General features: G+C 33.5%; 19 non-coding genes across 19 annotated transcripts; all 19 read left to right on the top strand.

The window, feature by feature from the left end:
• Nucleotides 1–227: 227 nt before the first annotated feature.
• TRNAA-AGC lies at nucleotides 228–300 on the top strand. Its single transcript has one exon. It is a non-coding gene; the product is annotated as a tRNA-Ala (tRNA).
• A 476-nt stretch (nucleotides 301–776) lies between these two features.
• Nucleotides 777–849, top strand: TRNAA-AGC. The gene has a single exon. It is a non-coding gene; the product is annotated as a tRNA-Ala (tRNA).
• Nucleotides 850–1,981: 1,132 nt separating this feature from the next.
• Nucleotides 1,982–2,053, top strand: TRNAA-AGC. Its single transcript has one exon. It is a non-coding gene; the product is annotated as a tRNA-Ala (tRNA).
• Nucleotides 2,054–2,570: 517 nt separating this feature from the next.
• On the top strand, nucleotides 2,571–2,642 carry TRNAA-AGC. Its single transcript has one exon. It is a non-coding gene; the product is annotated as a tRNA-Ala (tRNA).
• A 469-nt stretch (nucleotides 2,643–3,111) lies between these two features.
• TRNAA-AGC lies at nucleotides 3,112–3,184 on the top strand. The gene has a single exon. It is a non-coding gene; the product is annotated as a tRNA-Ala (tRNA).
• A 512-nt stretch (nucleotides 3,185–3,696) lies between these two features.
• TRNAA-AGC lies at nucleotides 3,697–3,768 on the top strand. The gene has a single exon. It is a non-coding gene; the product is annotated as a tRNA-Ala (tRNA).
• A 490-nt stretch (nucleotides 3,769–4,258) lies between these two features.
• TRNAA-AGC lies at nucleotides 4,259–4,331 on the top strand. The gene has a single exon. It is a non-coding gene; the product is annotated as a tRNA-Ala (tRNA).
• Nucleotides 4,332–5,279: 948 nt separating this feature from the next.
• Nucleotides 5,280–5,355, top strand: TRNAA-AGC. Its single transcript has one exon. It is a non-coding gene; the product is annotated as a tRNA-Ala (tRNA).
• Nucleotides 5,356–5,831: 476 nt separating this feature from the next.
• Nucleotides 5,832–5,904, top strand: TRNAA-AGC. Its single transcript has one exon. It is a non-coding gene; the product is annotated as a tRNA-Ala (tRNA).
• Nucleotides 5,905–6,446: 542 nt separating this feature from the next.
• Nucleotides 6,447–6,519, top strand: TRNAA-AGC. Its single transcript has one exon. It is a non-coding gene; the product is annotated as a tRNA-Ala (tRNA).
• A 1,113-nt stretch (nucleotides 6,520–7,632) lies between these two features.
• On the top strand, nucleotides 7,633–7,705 carry TRNAA-CGC. The gene has a single exon. It is a non-coding gene; the product is annotated as a tRNA-Ala (tRNA).
• A 508-nt stretch (nucleotides 7,706–8,213) lies between these two features.
• TRNAA-AGC lies at nucleotides 8,214–8,287 on the top strand. Its single transcript has one exon. It is a non-coding gene; the product is annotated as a tRNA-Ala (tRNA).
• A 472-nt stretch (nucleotides 8,288–8,759) lies between these two features.
• Nucleotides 8,760–8,832, top strand: TRNAA-AGC. The gene has a single exon. It is a non-coding gene; the product is annotated as a tRNA-Ala (tRNA).
• A 443-nt stretch (nucleotides 8,833–9,275) lies between these two features.
• TRNAA-AGC lies at nucleotides 9,276–9,348 on the top strand. Its single transcript has one exon. It is a non-coding gene; the product is annotated as a tRNA-Ala (tRNA).
• A 1,571-nt stretch (nucleotides 9,349–10,919) lies between these two features.
• On the top strand, nucleotides 10,920–10,992 carry TRNAA-AGC. Its single transcript has one exon. It is a non-coding gene; the product is annotated as a tRNA-Ala (tRNA).
• A 354-nt stretch (nucleotides 10,993–11,346) lies between these two features.
• On the top strand, nucleotides 11,347–11,418 carry TRNAA-AGC. The gene has a single exon. It is a non-coding gene; the product is annotated as a tRNA-Ala (tRNA).
• A 2,028-nt stretch (nucleotides 11,419–13,446) lies between these two features.
• Nucleotides 13,447–13,519, top strand: TRNAA-AGC. The gene has a single exon. It is a non-coding gene; the product is annotated as a tRNA-Ala (tRNA).
• A 1,988-nt stretch (nucleotides 13,520–15,507) lies between these two features.
• On the top strand, nucleotides 15,508–15,580 carry TRNAA-CGC. Its single transcript has one exon. It is a non-coding gene; the product is annotated as a tRNA-Ala (tRNA).
• Nucleotides 15,581–17,804: 2,224 nt separating this feature from the next.
• On the top strand, nucleotides 17,805–17,877 carry TRNAA-AGC. The gene has a single exon. It is a non-coding gene; the product is annotated as a tRNA-Ala (tRNA).
• The last annotated feature ends 381 nt before the right edge of the window (nucleotides 17,878–18,258 follow it).

The raw sequence follows: 18,258 nt of genomic DNA, 5'->3' as shown, positions 1-18,258 counted from the left end.
TAGAGTTTTTATATGATTTGCATCCTACCACTCAGACTATGAATTTAAAGCAAAATATTAAACTCATCGAATACTACTGTAATTATAATACAATCAACAGTATCCTATCAACTTAGAATTAATATGGGAAGAAATGCATTTCTTGATCACATAGTATAAATCTAGATAACATATAAAACCTTCGTCATTTTACAACCAGTCTAATTCGAAAAATTCACAATGAAAATGGGGATGTAGCTCAGATGGTAGAGCGCTCGCTTAGCATGCGAGAGGTACGGGGATCGATACCCCGCATCTCCACTTTGAATAGAACAACTAACGCAATAACAATAAATCATAGGCGCCGATGAACTTTAAAAATGTGGCAATTAAACGCAATCCCATGAGAAGTGTCTAGCCAGCCCAAATAATGGCACCACCCTATCAGCCCTAATTCTTAAAATCAAGCACTAGAGAAGTTGAAGGTTTTTTTTCTTTTTATTCATCCTCCTCATCGTCTTCACGGACTAGATATATGACCCTTTTATATATGTTAATAGTATATATATTTAGAGTTTTTATATGATTTGCATCCTACCACTCAGACTATGAATTTAAAGCAAAATTTTAAACTCATCGAATAACTACTATAATTATAATACAATCAACAGTATCCTATTAACTTAGAATTAATATGTGTAGAAATGCATTTCTTGATCACATAGTATAAATCTAGATAACATATAAAACCTTCATCATTTTACAACCAGTCTAATTCGAAAATTCACAATGAAAATGGGGATGTAGCTCAGATGGTAGAGCGCTCGCTTAGCATGCGAGAGGTATGGGGATCGATACCCCGCATCTCCACTTTGAATAGAACAACTAACACAATAACAATAAATCATAGGCGCCGATGAACTTTAAAAATGTGCAATTAAACGCAATCCCATGAGAAGTGTCTATAATGGCTATCAGCCCTAATTCGTAACTTTAAAAATGTGCAATTAAACGCAATCCCATGAGAAGTGTCTAGCCAGCCCAAATAATGGCACCACCCCTATCAGCCCTAATTCGTAAAATCAAGCACTAGAAGTTGAAGGTTTCTTTTCTTTTTATTCATCCTCCTCATCGTCTTCATGGACTAGATATATGACCCTTTTATATATGTTAATAGTATATATATTTAGAGTTTTTATATGATTTGCATCCTACCACTCAGACTATGAATTTAAGCAAAATTTTAAACTCATCGAATAACTACTATAATTATAATACAATCAACAGTATCCTATTAACTTAGAATTAATATGTGTAGAAATGCATTTCTTGATCACATAGTATAAATCTAGATAACATATAAAACCTTCGTCATTTTACAACCAGTCTAATTCGAAAAATTCACAATGAAAATTGGGATGTAGCTCAGATGGTAGAGCGCTCGCTTAGCATGCGAGAGGTACAGGGATCGATACCCGCATCTCCACTTGAAAGCCTTGTAAGTGCAAGCATAGAACACAACACCCAACCTAATCAAATGTGTAATGAAAACAATCAAGACCACGAACACCAGAAGTTGAAGGCTTTCTTGGGCTAGATATATAGACCCTATATATTAAGTTTTTATATGATTTGAATCCTACCACTCAAACTATGAATTTAAAGCAAAACTTTAAACACATCAAATAACCACCTAATCAAATGTGTAATGAAAACAATCAAGACCACGAACACCAGAAGTTGAAGGCTTTCTTGGCTAGATATATGACCCTATATAATAAGTTTTTATATGATTTGCATCCTACCACTCAAACTATGAATTTAAAGCAAAACTTTAAACACATCAAAAACACTATAATTATAATACAATCAACAGTATCCTATTAACTTAGAATTATTATGGCTAGAAATGCCTTTCTTGATCACATAGTATAAATCTAGATAACATATAAAACTTCGACATTTTATAACTAGTCAAATTCGAAAAATTCACAATGAAAATGGGGATGTAGCTCAGATGGTAGAGCGCTCGCTTAGCATGCGAGAGTATGGGGATCGATACCCCGCATCTCCACTTTGAATAGAACAACTAACGCAATAACAATAAATCATAGCGCCGATGTACTTTAAAAATGTGCAATTAAACGCAATCCCATGAGAAGTGTCAATAGCCATAAATCTTAAAACATTCAACCCGTTAGCCAGCCCAAATAATGGCACCACCCCTATCAGCCCTAATTCTTAAAATCAAGCACTAGAGAATTTGAAGGTTTTTTTTCTTTTTTGTTTTTCTTTTATTCATCCTCCTCATCGTCTCATGGACTAGATATATGACCTTTTATATATGTTAATAGTATATATATTTAGAGTTTTTATATGATTTGCATCCTACCACTCAGACTATGAATTTAAAGCAAAATTTAAACTCATCGAATAACTACTATAATTATAATACAATCAACAGTATCCTATTAACTTAGAATTAATATGGGAAGAAATGCATTTCTTGATCACATAGTATAAATCTAGATAACATATAAAACCTTCGTCATTTTACAACCAGTCTAATTCGAAAAATTCACAATGAAAATGGGGATGTAGCTCAGATGGTAGAGCGCTCGCTTAGCATGCGAGAGGTACGGGGATCGATACCCGCATCTCCACTTTGAATAGAACAACTAACGCAATAACAATAAATCATAGGCGCCGATGAACTTTAAAAATGTGCAATTAAACGCAATCCCATGAGAAGTGTCTAGCCAGCCCAAATAATGGCACCACCCTATCAGCCCTAATTCTTAAAATCAAGCACTAGAGAAGTTGAAGGTTTTTTTCTTTTTTCATCCTCCTCATCGTCTTCACGGACTAGATATATGACCCTTTTATATATGTTAAGTATATATATTAGAGTTTTTATATGATTTGCATCCTACCACTCAGACTATGAATTTAAAGCAAAATTTTAAACTCATCGAATAACTACTATAATTATAATACAATCAACAGTATCCTATTAACTTAGAATTAATATGTGTAGAAATGCATTTCTTGATCACATAGTATAAATCTAGATAACATATAAAACCTTCGTCATTTTACAACCAGTCTAATTCGAAAAATTCACAATGAAAATGGGATGTAGCTCAGATGGTAGAGCGCTCGCTTAGCATGCGAGAGGTACGGGGATCGATACCCCGCATCTCCACTTTGAATAGAACAACTAACGCAATAACAATAAATCATAAGCGCCGATGTACTTTAAAAATGTGCAATTAAACGCAATCCCATGAGAAGTGTCAATAGCCATAAATCTTAAAACATTCAACCCCGTTAGCCAGCCCAAATAATGGCACACCCCTATCAGCCCTAATTCTTAAAATCAAGCACTAGAGAATTGAAGGTTTTTTTTTTTTCTTTTTATTCATCCTCCTCATCGTCTTCATGGACTAGATATATGACCCTTTTATATATGTTAATAGTATATATATTTAGAGTTTTTATATGATTTGCATCCTACCACTCAGACTATGAATTTAAAGCAAAATTTTAAACTCATCGAATAACTACTATAATTATAATACAATCAACAGTATCCTATTAACTTAGAATTAATATGGGTAGAAATGCATTTCTTGATCACATAGTATAAATCTAGATAACATATAAAACCTTCGTCATTTTACAACCAGTCTAATTCGAAAAATTCACAATGAAAATGGGGATGTAGCTCAGATGGTAGAGCGCTCGCTTAGCATGCGAGAGGTACGGGATCGATACCCCGCATCTCCACTTTGAATAGACAACTAATGCAATAACAATAAATCATAGGCGCCGATGTACTTTAAAAATGTGCAATTAAACGCAATCCCATGAGAAGTGTCAATAGTCAATAGCAGCCCAAATAATGGCACCACCCCTATCAGCCCTAATTCTTAAAATCAAGCACTAGAGAAGTTGAAGGTTTTTTTTTTTTTTTTCTTTTTATTCATCCTCCTCATCGTCTTCATGGACTAGATATATGACCCTTTTATATATGTTAATAGTATATATATTAGAGTTTTTATTTGATTTGCATCCTACCACTCAGACTATGAATTTAAAGCAAAATTTTAAACTCATCGAATAACTACTATAATTATAATACAATCAACAGTATCCTATTAACTTAGAATTAATATGGTAGAAATGCATTTCTTGATCACATAGTATAAATCTAGATAACATATAAAACCTTCGTCATTTTACAACCAGTCTAATTCGAAAAATTCACAATGAAAATGGGGATGTAGCTCAGATGGTAGAGCGCTCGCTTAGCATGCGAGAGGTACGGGGATCGATACCCCGCATCTCCACTTTGAAAGTCTTGTAAGTGCAAGCTTTGAACACAACACCCAACCTAATCAAATGTGTAATGAAAACAATCAAGACCACGAACAATAGAAGTTGAAGGCTTTCTTGGCTAGATATATGACCCTATATATTAAGTTTTTATATGATTTGCATCCTACCACTCAGACTATGAATTTAAAGCAAAATTTTAAACACATCGAATAACCACTATAATTATAATACAATCAACTGTATCCTATTAACTTAGAATTATTATGGGTAGAAATGCATTTCTTGATCACATAGTATAAATCTAGATAACATATAAAACTTCGTCATTTTACAACCAGTCTAATTCGAAAAATTCACAATGAAAATGGGGATGTAGCTCAGATGGTAGAGCGCTCGCTTCGCATGCGAGAGGTACGGGAATTGATACCCCGCATCTCCACTTTGAATAGACAACTAATGCAATAACAATAAATCATAGGCGCCGATGTACTTTAAAAATGTGCAATTAAACGCAATCCCATGAGAAGTGTCAATAGCCATAAATCTTAAAACATTCAACCCCGTTAGCCAGCCCAAATAATGGCACCACCCCTATCAGCCCTAATTCTTAAAATCAAGCACTAGAGAAGTTGAAGGTTTTTTTTCTTTTTTTTTTCTTTTTATTCATCCTCCTCATCGTCTTCATGGACTAGATATATGACCCTTTTATATATGTTAATAGTATATATATTTAGAGTTTTTATTTGATTTGCATCCTACCACTCAGACTATGAATTTAAAGCAAAATATTAAACTCATCGAATTACTACTGTAATTATAATACAATCAACAGTATCCTATTAACTTAGAATTAATATGGGAAGAAATGCATTTCTTGATCACATAGTATAAATCTAGATAACATATAAAACCTTCGTCATTTTACAACCAGTCTAATTCGAAAAATTCACAATGAAAATGGGGATGTAGCTCAGATGGTAGAGCGCTCGCTTAGCATGCGAGAGGTACGTACGGGATCGATACCCCGCATCTCCACTTTGAATAGAACAACTAACGCAATAACAATAAATCATAGGCGCCGATGAACTTTAAAAATGTGCAATTAAACGCAATCCCATGAGAAGTGTCTAGCAGCCCAAATAATGGCACCACCCCTATCAGCCCTAATTCTTAAAATCAAGCACTAGAGAAGTTGAAGGTTTTTTTTCTTTTTATTCATCCTCCTCATCGTCTTCACGGACTAGATATATGACCCTTTTATATATGTTAATAGTATATATATTTAGAGTTTTTATATGATTTGCATCCTACCACTCAGACTATGAATTTAAAGCAAAATTTTAAACTCATCGAATAACTACTATAATTATAATACAATCAACAGTATCCTATTAACTTAGAATTAATATGTGTAGAAATGCATTTCTTGATCACATAGTATAAATCTAGATAACATATAAAACCTTCATCATTTTACAACCAGTCTAATTCGAAAAATTCACAATGAAAATGGGGATGTAGCTCAGATGGTAGAGCGCTCGCTTAGCATGCGAGAGGTATGGGGATCGATACCCCGCATCTCCACTTTGAATAGAACAACTAACGCAATAACAATAAATCATAGGCGCCGATGAACTTTAAAAATGTGCAATTAAACGCAATCCATGAGAAGTGTCTAGCCAGCCAAATAATCCTATCAGCCCTAAAAAAAATTGCAATTAAACGCAATCCCATGAGAAGTGTCTAGCCAGCCCAAATAATGGCACCACCCCTATCAGCCCTAATTCGTAAAATCAAGCACTAGAAGTTGAAGGTTTCTTTTCTTTTTATTCATCCTCCTCATCGTCTTCATGGACTAGATATATGACCCTTTTATATATGTTAATAGTATATATATTTAGAGTTTTTATATGATTTGCATCCTACCACTCAGACTATGAATTTAAAGCAAAATTTTAAACTCATCGAATAACTACTATAATTATAATACAATCAACAGTATCCTATTAACTTAGAATTAATATGTGTAGAAATGCATTTCTTGATCACATAGTATAAATCTAGATAACATATAAAACCTTCGTCATTTTACAACCAGTCTAATTCGAAAAATTCACAATGAAAATTGGGATGTAGCTCAGATGGTAGAGCGCTCGCTTAGCATGCGAGAGGTACAGGGATCGATACCCCGCATCTCCACTTCGAAAGCCTTGTAAGTGCAAGCATAGAACACAACACCCAACCTAATCAAATGTGTAATGAAAACAATCAAGACCACGAACACCAGAAGTTGAAGGCTTTCTTGGGCTAGATATATAGACCCTATATATTAAGTTTTTATATGATTTGAATCCTACCACTCAAACTATGAATTTAAAGCAAAACTTTAAACACATCAAATAACCACCTAATCAAATGTGTAATGAAAACAATCAAGACCACGAACACCAGAAGTTGAAGGCTTTCTTGGCTAGATATATGACCCTATATAATAAGTTTTTATATGATTTGCATCCTACCACTCAAACTATGAATTTAAAGCAAAACTTTAAACACATCAAATAACCACTATAATTATAATACAATCAACAGTATCCTATTAACTTAGAATTATTATGGCTAGAAATGCCTTTCTTGATCACATAGTATAAATCTAGATAACATAAAAACTTCGACATTTTATAACTAGTCAAATTCGAAAAATTCACAATGAAAATGGGATGTAGCTCAGATGGTAGAGCGCTCGCTTCGCATGCGAGAGGTAAGGGAATCGATACCCCGCATCTCCACTTTGAATAGAACAACTAACGCAATAACAATAAATCATAAGCGCCGATGTACTTTAAAAATGTGCAATTAAACGCAATCCCATGAGAAGTGTCAATAGCCATAAATCTTAAAACATTCAACCCCGTTAGCCAGCCCAAATAATGGCACCACCCCTATCAGCCCTAATTCTTAAAATCAAGCACTAGAGAATTTGAAGGTTTTTTTTCTTTTTTGTTTTTCTTTTTATTCATCCTCCTCATCGTCTTCATGGACTAGATATATGACCCTTTTATATATGTTAATAGTATATATATTTAGAGTTTTTATATGATTTGCATCCTACCACTCAGACTATGAATTTAAAGCAAAATTTTAAACTCATCGAATAACTACTATAATTATAATACAATCAACAGTATCCTATTAACTTAGAATTAATATGGGTAGAAATGCATTTCTTGATCACATAGTATAAATCTAGATAACATATAAAACCTTCGTCATTTTACAACCAGTCTAATTCGAAAAATTCACAATGAAAATGGGGATGTAGCTCAGATGGTAGAGCGCTCGCTTCGCATGCGAGAGGTACGGGAATCGATACCCCGCATCTCCACTTTGAATAGACAACTAATGCAATAACAATAAATCATAGGCGCCGATGTACTTTAAAAATGTGCAATTAAACGCAATCCCATGAGAAGTGTCAATAGCCATAAATCTTAAAACATTCAACCCCGTTAGCCAGCCCAAATAATGGCACCACCCCTATCAGCCCTAATTCTTAAAATCAAGCACTAGAGAAGTTGAAGGTTTTTTTTCTTTTTATTCATCCTCCTCATCGTCATCATGGACTAGATATATGACCCTTTTATATATGTTAATAGTATATATATTTAGAGTTTTTATATGATTTGCATCCTACCACTCAGACTATGAATTTAAAGCAAAATTTAAACTCATCGAATAACTACTATAATTATAATACAATCAACAGTATCCTATTAACTTAGAATTAATATGGGAAGAAATGCATTTCTTGATCACATAGTATAAATCTAGATAACATATAAAACCTTCGTCATTTTACAACCAGTCTAATTCGAAAAATTCACAATGAAAATGGGGATGTAGCTCAGATGGGTAGAGCGCTCGCTTAGCATGCGAGAGGTACGGGGATCGATACCCCGCATCTCCACTTTGAATAGAACAACTAACGCAATAACAATAAATCATAGGCGCCGATGAACTTTAAAAATGTGCAATTAAACGCAATCCCATGAGAAGTGTCTAGCCAGCCCAAATAATGGCACCACCCCTATCAGCCCTAATTCTTAAAACCAAGCACTAGAAGTTGAAGGTTTTTTTCTTTTTATTCATCCTCCTCATCGTCTTCATGGACTAGATATATGACCCTTTTATATATGTTAATAGTATATATATTTAGAGTTTTTATATGATTTGCATCCTACCACTCAGACTATGAATTTAAAGCAAAATTTTAAACTCATCGAATAACTACTATAATTATAATACAATCAACAGTATCCTATTAACTTAGAATTAATATGGTAGAAATGCATTTTTGATCACATAGTATAAATCTAGATAACATATAAAACCTTCGTCATTTTACAACCAGTCTAATTCGAAAAATTCACAATGAAAATGGGGATGTAGCTCAGATGGTAGAGCGCTCGCTTAGCATGCGAGAGGTACGGGGATCGATACCCCGCATCTCCACTTTGAATAGAACAACTAACGCAATCGGCGCCGAAACGCAATAAAAATCCCATGAGAAGTGTCTAGCCAGCCCAAATAATGGCACCACCCCTATCAGCCCTAATTCTTAAAATCAAGCACTAGAAGTTGAAGGTTTTTTTTCTTTTTATTCATCCTCCTCATCGTCTTCATGGACTAGATATATGACCCTTTTATATATGTTAATAGTATATATATTTAGAGTTTTTATATGATTTGCATCCTACCACTCAGACTATGAATTTAAAGCAAAATTTTAAACTCATCGAATAACTACTATAATTATAATACAATCAACAGTATCCTATTAACTTAGAATTAATATGGTAGAAATGCATTTCTTGATCACATAGTATAAATCTAGATAACATATAAAACCTTCGTCATTTTACAACCAGTCTAATTCGAAAAATTCACAATGAAAATGGGATGTAGCTCAGATGGTAGAGCGCTCGCTTAGCATGCGAGAGGTACGGGGATCGATACCCCGCATCTCCAATGAACACCAGAAGTTGAAGGCTTTCTTGGGCTAGATATATAGACCCTATATTAAGTTTTTATATGATTTGATGAATTTAAAGCAAAACTTTAAACACATCAAATAACCACCTAATCAAATGTGTAATGAAAACAATCAAGACCACGAACACCAGAAGTTGAACTAGATATATGACCCTATATAATAAGTTTTTATATGATTTGCATCCTACCACTCAAACTATGAATTTAAAGCAAAACTTTAAACACATCAAATAACCACTATAATTATAATACAATCAACAGTATCCTATTAACTTAGAATTATTATGGCTAGAAATGCTTTCTTGATCACATAGTATAAATCTAGATAACATATAAAACTTCGACATTTTATAACTAGTTAAATTCGAAAAATTCACAATGAAAATGGGGATGTAGCTCAGATGGTAGAGCGCTCGCTTCGCATGCGAGAGGTAAGGGAATCGATACCCCGCATCTCCACTTTGAATAGAACAACTAACGCAATAACAATAAATCATAAGCGCCGATGTACTTTAAAAATGTGCAATTAAACGCAATCCATGAGAAGTGTCAATAGCCATAAATCTTAAAACATTCAACCCCGCCAGCCCAAATAATGGCACCACCCCTATCAGCCCTAATTTTAAAATCAAGCACTAGAGAATTGAAGGTTTTTATTCATCCTCCTCATCGTCTTCATGGACTAGATATATGACCCTTTTATATATGTTAATAGTATATATATTTAGAGTTTTTATATGATTTGCATCCTACCACTCAGACTATGAATTTAAAGCAAAATTTTAAACTCATCGAATAACTACTATAATTATAATACAATCAACAGTATCCTATTAACTTAGAATTAATATGGGTAGAAATGCATTTCTTGATCACATAGTATAAATCTAGATAACATATTAAACCTTCGTCATTTTACAACCAGTTTAATTCGAAAAATTCACAATGAAAATGGGGATGTAGCTCAGATGGTAGAGCGCTCGTTTAGCATGCGAGAGGAATGGGGATCGATACCCCGCATCTCCACTTTGAATAGAACAACTAACGCAATAACAATAAATCATAAGCGCGATGTACTTTAAAAATGTTCAATTAAACGCAATCCCATGAGAAGTGTCAATAGCCATAAATCTTAAAACATTCACCCCGTTAGCCAGCCCAAATAATGGCACCACCCCTATCAGCCCTAATTCTTAAAATCAAGCACTAGAGAATTTGAAGGTTTTTTTTCTTTTTTGTTTTTCTTTTTATTCATCCTCCTCATCGTCTTCGTGGACTAGATATATGACCCTTTTATATATGTTAATAGTATATATATTTAGAGTTTTTATATGATTTGCATCCTACCACTCAGACTATGAATTTAAAGCAAAATTTTAAACTCATCGAATAACTACTATAATTATAATACAATCAACAGTATCCTATTAACTTAGAATTAATATGGGTAGAAATGCATTTCTTGATCACATAGTATAAATCTACATAACATATAAAACCTTCGTCATTTTACAACCAGTCTAATTCGAAAAATTCACAATGAAAATGGGGATGTAGCTCAGATGGTAGAGCGCTCGCTTAGCATGCGAGAGGTACGGGGATCGATACCCCGCATCTCCACTTTGAAACCCTTGTAAGTGCAAGCTTAGAACACAACACCCAACCTATCAAATATGTAATGAAAACAATCAAGACCACGAACACCAGAAGTTGAAGGCTTTCTTGGCTTGATATATGACCCTATATATTAAGTTTTTATATGATTTGCATCCTACCACTCAGACTATGAATTTAAAGCAAAATTTTAAACACATCAAATAACCACTATAATTATAATACAATCAACAGTATCCTATTAACTTAGAATTATTATGGGTAGAAATGCATTTCTTGATCACATAGTATAAATCTAGATAACATATAAAACTTCGACATTTTATAACTAGTCAAATTCGAAAAATTCACAATGAAAATGGGGATGTAGCTCAGATGGTAGAGCGCTCGCTTAGCATGCGAGAGGTACGGGATCGATACCCCGCATCTCCACTTTGATTAGAACAACTAACGCAATAACAACAAATCATAGGCGCCGATGAACTTTAAAAATGTGCAATTAAATGCAATCCCATGAGAAGTGTCAATAGCCCTAAATCAAATAATGGCACCAAATCAAGACTAGAAGTTGAAGGTTTTTTTCTTTTTATTCATCCTCCTCATCGTCTTCGTGGACTAGATATATGACCCTTTTATATATGTTAATAGTATATATATTTAGAGTTTTTATATGATTTGCATCCTACCACTCAGACTATGAATTTAAAGCAAAATTTTAAACTCATCGAATAACTACTATAATTATAATACAATCAACAGTATCCTATTAACTTAGAATTAATATGGTAGAAATGCATTTCTTGATCACATAGTATAAATCTAGATAACATATAAACTTCGTCATTTTACAACCAGTCTAATTCGAAAAATTCACAATGAAAATGGGGATGTAGCTCAGATGGTAGAGCGCTCGCTTAGCATGCGAGAGGTATAGGGATCGATACCCGCATCTCCACTTTGAAAGCCTTGTAAGTGCAAGCTTAGAATGCACAACAATAGTCACAATCAATAAAATATAAGTTGAAGGCTTTCTTGGCCTAGATATATGGCCCTATATATTAAATTTTTATATGATTTGCATCCTACCACTCAGACTATGAATTTAAAGCAAAATTTTAAACACATCGAATAACCACTATAATTATAATACAATCAACAGTATAGTATTAACTTAGAATTATTATGGCTAGAAATGCCTTTCTTGATCACATAGTATAAATCTAGATAACATATAAAAATTCGACATTTTATAACTAGTCAAATTCGAAAAATTCACAATGAAAATGGGGATGTAGCTCAGATGGTAGAGCGCTCGCTTCGCATGCGAGAGGTAAGGGAATCGATACCCCGCATTTCCACTTTGAATAGAACAACTAACGCAATAACAATAAATCATAAGCGCCGATGTACTTTAAAAATGTGCAATTAAACGCAATCCCATGAGAAGTGTCAATAGCCATAAATCTTAAACATTCAACCCCGTTAACCAGCCCAATAATGGCACCACCCCTATCAGCCCTAATTCTTAAAATCAAGCACTAGAAGTTGAAGGTTTTTTTTCTTTTTGTTCATCCTCCACATCGTCTTCATGGACTAGATATATGACCCTTTTATATATGTTAATAGTATATATATTTAGAGTTTTTATATGATTTGCATCCTACCACTCAGACTATGAATTTAAAGCCAAATTTTAAACTCATCGAATAACTACTATAATTATAATACAATCAACAGTATCCTATTAACTTAGAATTAATATGGGTAGAAATGCATTTCTTGATCACATAGTATAAATCTAGATAACATATAAAAACCTTCGTCATTTTACAACCAGTCTAATTTCGAAAAATTCACAATGAAAATGGGGATGTAGCTCAGATGGTAGAGCGCTCGCTTCGCATGCTAGTGGTACGGGAATTGATACCCCGCATCTCCACTTTGAATAGACAAACTAATGCAATAACAATAAATCATAGGCGCCGATGTACTTTAAAAATGTGCAATTAAACGCAATCCCATGAGAAGTGTCAATAGCCATAAATCTTAAAACAATCAACCCCGTTAGCCAGCCCAAATAATGGCAACACCCCTATCAGCCCTAATTCTTAAAATCAAGCACTATAGAAGTTTGAAGGTTTTTTTTATTTTTTTTTTCTTTTTATTCATCCTCCTCATCGTCATCATGGACTAGATATATGACCCTTTTATATATGTTAATAGTATATATATTTAGAGTTTTTATATGATTTGCATCCTACCACTCAGACTATGAATTTAAAGCAAATTTTAAACTCATCGAATAACTACTATAATTATAATACAATCAACAGTATCCTATTAACTTAGAATTAATATGGGTAGAAATGCATTTCTTGATCACATAGTATAAATCTACATAACATATAAAACCTTCGTCATTTTACAACCAGTCTAATTCGAAAAATTCACAATGAAAATGGGGATGTAGCTCAGATGGTAGAGCGCTCGCTTAGCATGCGAGAGGTACGGGGATCAATACCCCGCATCTCCACTTTGAAACCCTTGTAAGTGCAAGCTTAGAACACAACACCCAACCTAGTCAAATATGTAATGAAAACAATCAAGACACGAACACCAGAAGTTGAAGGCTTTCTTGGGCTTGATATATGACCCTATATATTAAGTTTTATATGATTTGCATCCTAACACTCAGACTATGAATTTAAAGCAAATTTTAAACACATCAAATAACCACTATAATTATAATACAATCAACAGTATCCTATTAACTTAGAATTATTATGGGTAGAAATGCATTTCTTGATCACATGGTATAAATCTAGATAACATATAAAACTTCGACATTTTATAACTAGTCAAATTCGAAAAATTCACAATGAAAATGGGGATGTAGCTCAGATGGTAGAGCGCGCGCTTAGCATGCGAGAGGTACGGAGATCAATACCCCGCATCTCCACTTTGATTAGAACAACTAACGCAATAACAACAAATCATAGGCGCCGATGAACTTTAAAAATGTGCAATTAAATGCAATCCCATGAGAAGTGTCAATAGCCCTAAATCAAATAATGGCACCAACCCTATCAAGTACTAGAAGTTGAAGGTTTTTTTACTTTTTATTCATCCTCCTCATCGTCTTCGTGGACTAGATATATGACCCTTTTACATATGTTAATAGTATATATATTTAGAGTTTTTATATAATTTGCATCCTACCACTCAGACTATGAATTTAAAGCAAAATTTTGAACTCATCGAATAACTACTATAATTATAATACAATCAACAGTATCCTATTAACTTAGAATTAATATGGATAGAAATGCATTTCTTGATCACATAGTATAAATTTAGATAACATATAAATTTTGGTTATTTTACAACCAGTCTAATTCGAAAAATTCACAACGAAAATGGGGATGTAGCTCAGATGGTAGAGCGCTCGCTTAGCATGCGAGAGGTATAGATCGATACCTCGCATCTCCACTTTGAAAGCCTTGTAAGTGCAAGCTTAGAACACAACACCCAACCTAATCAAATGCGTAATGAAAACAATGCCTTGTAAGTGCATGCTTAGAACACAACACCCAACCTAATCAAATGCGTAATGATAACAATCAAGACCACGAACAATAGATCAAATGCGTAATGAAAACAATCAAGACCACAAGTTGGAAGGCTTTCTTGGCCTAGATATATGGCCCTATATATTAAATTTTTATATGATTTGCATCCTACCACTCAGACTATGAATTTAAAGCAAAATTTTAAACACATCGAATAACCACTATAATTATAATACAATCAACAGTATAGTATTAACTTAGAATTATTATGGCTAGAAATGCCTTTCTTGATCACATAGTATAAATCTAGATAACATATAAAAATTCGACATTTTATAACTAGTCAAATTCGAAAAAATTCACAATGAAAATGGGGATGTAGCTCAGATGGTAGAGCGCTCGCTTCGCATGCGAGAGGTAAGGGAATCGATACCCCCGCATTTCCACTTTGAATAGAACAACTAACGCAATAACAATAAATCATAAGCGCGATGTACTTTAAAAATGTGCAATTAAACGCAATCCCATGAGAAGTGTCAATAGCCATAAATCTTAAAACATTCAACCCCGTTAACCAGCCCAAATAATGGCACCACCCCTATCAGCCCTAATTCTTAAAATCAAGCACTAGAAGTGAAGGTTTTTTTTCTTTTTGTTCATCCTCCTCATCGTCTTCATGGACTAGATATATGACCCTTTTATATATGTTAATAGTATATATATTTAGAGTTTTTATATGATTTGCATCCTACCACTCAGACTATGAATTTAAAGCAAAATTTTAAACTCATCGAATAACTACTATAATTATAATACAATCAACAGTATCCTATTAACTTAGAATTAATATGGGTAGAAATGCATTTCTTGATCACATAGTATAAATCTAGATAACATATAAAACCTTCGTCATTTTACAACCAGTCTAATTCGAAAAATTCACAATGAAAATGGGGATGTAGCTCAGATGGTAGAGCGCTCGCTTCGCATGCGAGAGGTACGGGAATCGATACCCCGCATCTCCACTTTGAATAGACAACTAATGCAATAACAATAAATCATAGGCGCCGATGTACTTTAAAAATGTGCAATTAAACGCAATCCCATGAGAAGTGTCAATAGCCATAAATCTTAAAACAATCAATTAGCCAGCCCAAATAATGGCAACACCCCTATCAGCCCTAATTCTTAAAATCAAGCACTATAGAAGTTGAAGGTTTTTTTTTTCTTTTTATTCATCCTCCTCATCGTCATCATGGACTAGATATATGACCCTTTTATATATGTTAATAGTATATATATTTAGAGTTTTTATATGATTTGCATCCTACCACTCAGACTATGAATTTAAAGCAAAATTTAAACTCATCGAATAACTACTATAATTATAATACAATCAACAGTATCCTATTAACTTAGAATTAATATGGGTAGAAATGCATTTCTTGATCACATAGTATAAATCTAGATAACATATAAAACCTTCGTCATTTTACAACCAGTCTAATTCGAAAAATTCACAATGAAAATGGGGATGTAGCTCAGATGGTGAGCGCTCGCTTAGCATGCGAGAGGTACGGGGATCGATACCCGCATCTCCATTTTGAATAGAACAACTAACGCAATAACAATAAATCATAGGCGCCGATGAACTTTAAAAATGTGCAATTAAACGCAATCCCATGAGAAGTGTCTAGCCAGCCCAAATAATGGCACCACCCCTATCAGCCCTAATTCTTAAAATCAAGCACTAGAAGTTGAAGGTTTTTTTTCTTTTTATTCATCCTCCTCATCGTTTTCAAGGACTAGATATATGACCCTTTTATATATGTTAATAGTATATATATTTAGAGTTTTTATATGATTTGCATCCTACCACTCAGACTATGAATTTAAAGCAAAATTTTAAACTCATCGAATAACTACTATAATTATAATACAATCAACAGTATCCTATTAACTTAGAATTAATATGGGTAGAAATGCATTTCTTGATCACATAGTATAAATCTAGATAACATATAAAACCTTCGTCATTTTACAACCAGTCTAATTCGAAAAATTCACAATGAAAATTGGGATGTAGCTCAGATGGTAGAGCGCTCGCTTAGCATGCGAGAGGTACGGGATCGATACCCCGCATCTCCACTTTGAAAGTCTTGTAAGTGCAAGCTTAGAACACAACACCCAACCTAATCAAATGTGTAATGAAAACAATCAAGACCACGAACACCAGAAGTTGAAGGCTTTCGGCTAGATATATAGACCCTATATATTAAGTTTTTATATGAATCCTACCACTCAAACTATGAATTTAAAGCAAAACTTTAAACACATCAAATAACCACCTAATCAAATGTGTAATGAAAACAATCAAGACGAACACCAGAAGTTGAAGGCTTTCTTGGGCTAGATATATGACCCTATATATTAAGTTTTTATATGATTTGCATCCTACACTCAAACTATGAATTTGAAGCAAAACTTTAAACACATCAAATAACCACTATAATTATAATACAATCAACAGTATCCTATTAACTTAGAATTATTATGGCTAGAAATGCCTTTCTTGATCACATAGTATAAATCTAGATAACATATAAAACTTCGACATTTTATAACTAGTCAAATTCAAAAATTCACAATGAAAATGGGGATGTAGCTCAGATGGTAGAGCGCTCGCTTCGCATGCGAGAGGTAAGGGAATCGATACCCCGCATCTCCACTTTTAATAGAACAACTAACGCAATAACAATAAATCATAAGCGCCGATGTACTTTAAAAATGTGCAATTAAACGCAATCCCATGAGAAGTGTCAATAGCCATAAATCTTAAAACATTCAACCCCGTTAGCCAGCCCAAATAATGGCACCACCCCTATCAGCCCTAATTCTTAAAATCAAGCACTAGAGAATTTGAAGGTTTTTTCTTTTTTATTTTTCTTTTTATTCATCCTCCTCATCGTCTTCATGGACTAGATATATGACCCTTTTATATATGTTAATAGTATATATATTTAGAGTTTTTATATGATTTGCATCCTACCACTCAGACTATGAATTTAAAGCAAAATTTTAAACTCATCGAATAACTACTATAATTATAATACAATCAACAGTATCCTATTAACTTAGAATTAATATGGGTAGAAATGCATTTCTTGATCACATAGTATAAATCTAGATAACATATAAAACCTTCGTCATTTTACAACCAGTCTAATTCGAAAAATTCACAATGAAAATGGGGATGTAGCTCAGATGGTAGAGCGCTCGCTTAGCATGCGAGAGGTACGGGGATCAATACCCCGCATCTCCACTTTGAAACCCTTGTAAGTGCAAGCTTAGAACACAACACCCAACCTAGTTAAATATGTAATGAAAACAATCAAGACCACGAACACCAGAAGTTGAAGGCTTTCTTGGGCTTGATATATGACCCTATATATTAAGTTTTATATATTTGCATCCTAACACTCAGACTATGAATTTAAAGCAAAATTTTAAACACATCAAATAACCACTATAATTATAATACAATCAACAGTATCCTATTAACTTAGAATTATTATGGGTAGAAATGCATTTCTTGATCACATGGTATAAATCTAGATAACATATAAAACTTCGACATTTTATAACTAGTCAAATTCGAAAAAATTCACAATGAAAATGGGGATGTAGCTCAGATGGTAGAGCG

This window comes from Ipomoea nil, unplaced genomic scaffold (assembly GCF_001879475.1).
Source record: "Ipomoea nil cultivar Tokyo-kokei standard unplaced genomic scaffold, Asagao_1.1 scaffold3077, whole genome shotgun sequence".
NCBI classification, from domain to species: Eukaryota; Viridiplantae; Streptophyta; class Magnoliopsida; order Solanales; family Convolvulaceae; genus Ipomoea; species Ipomoea nil.
This window is presented reverse-complemented; position numbering and strand designations above follow the sequence as displayed.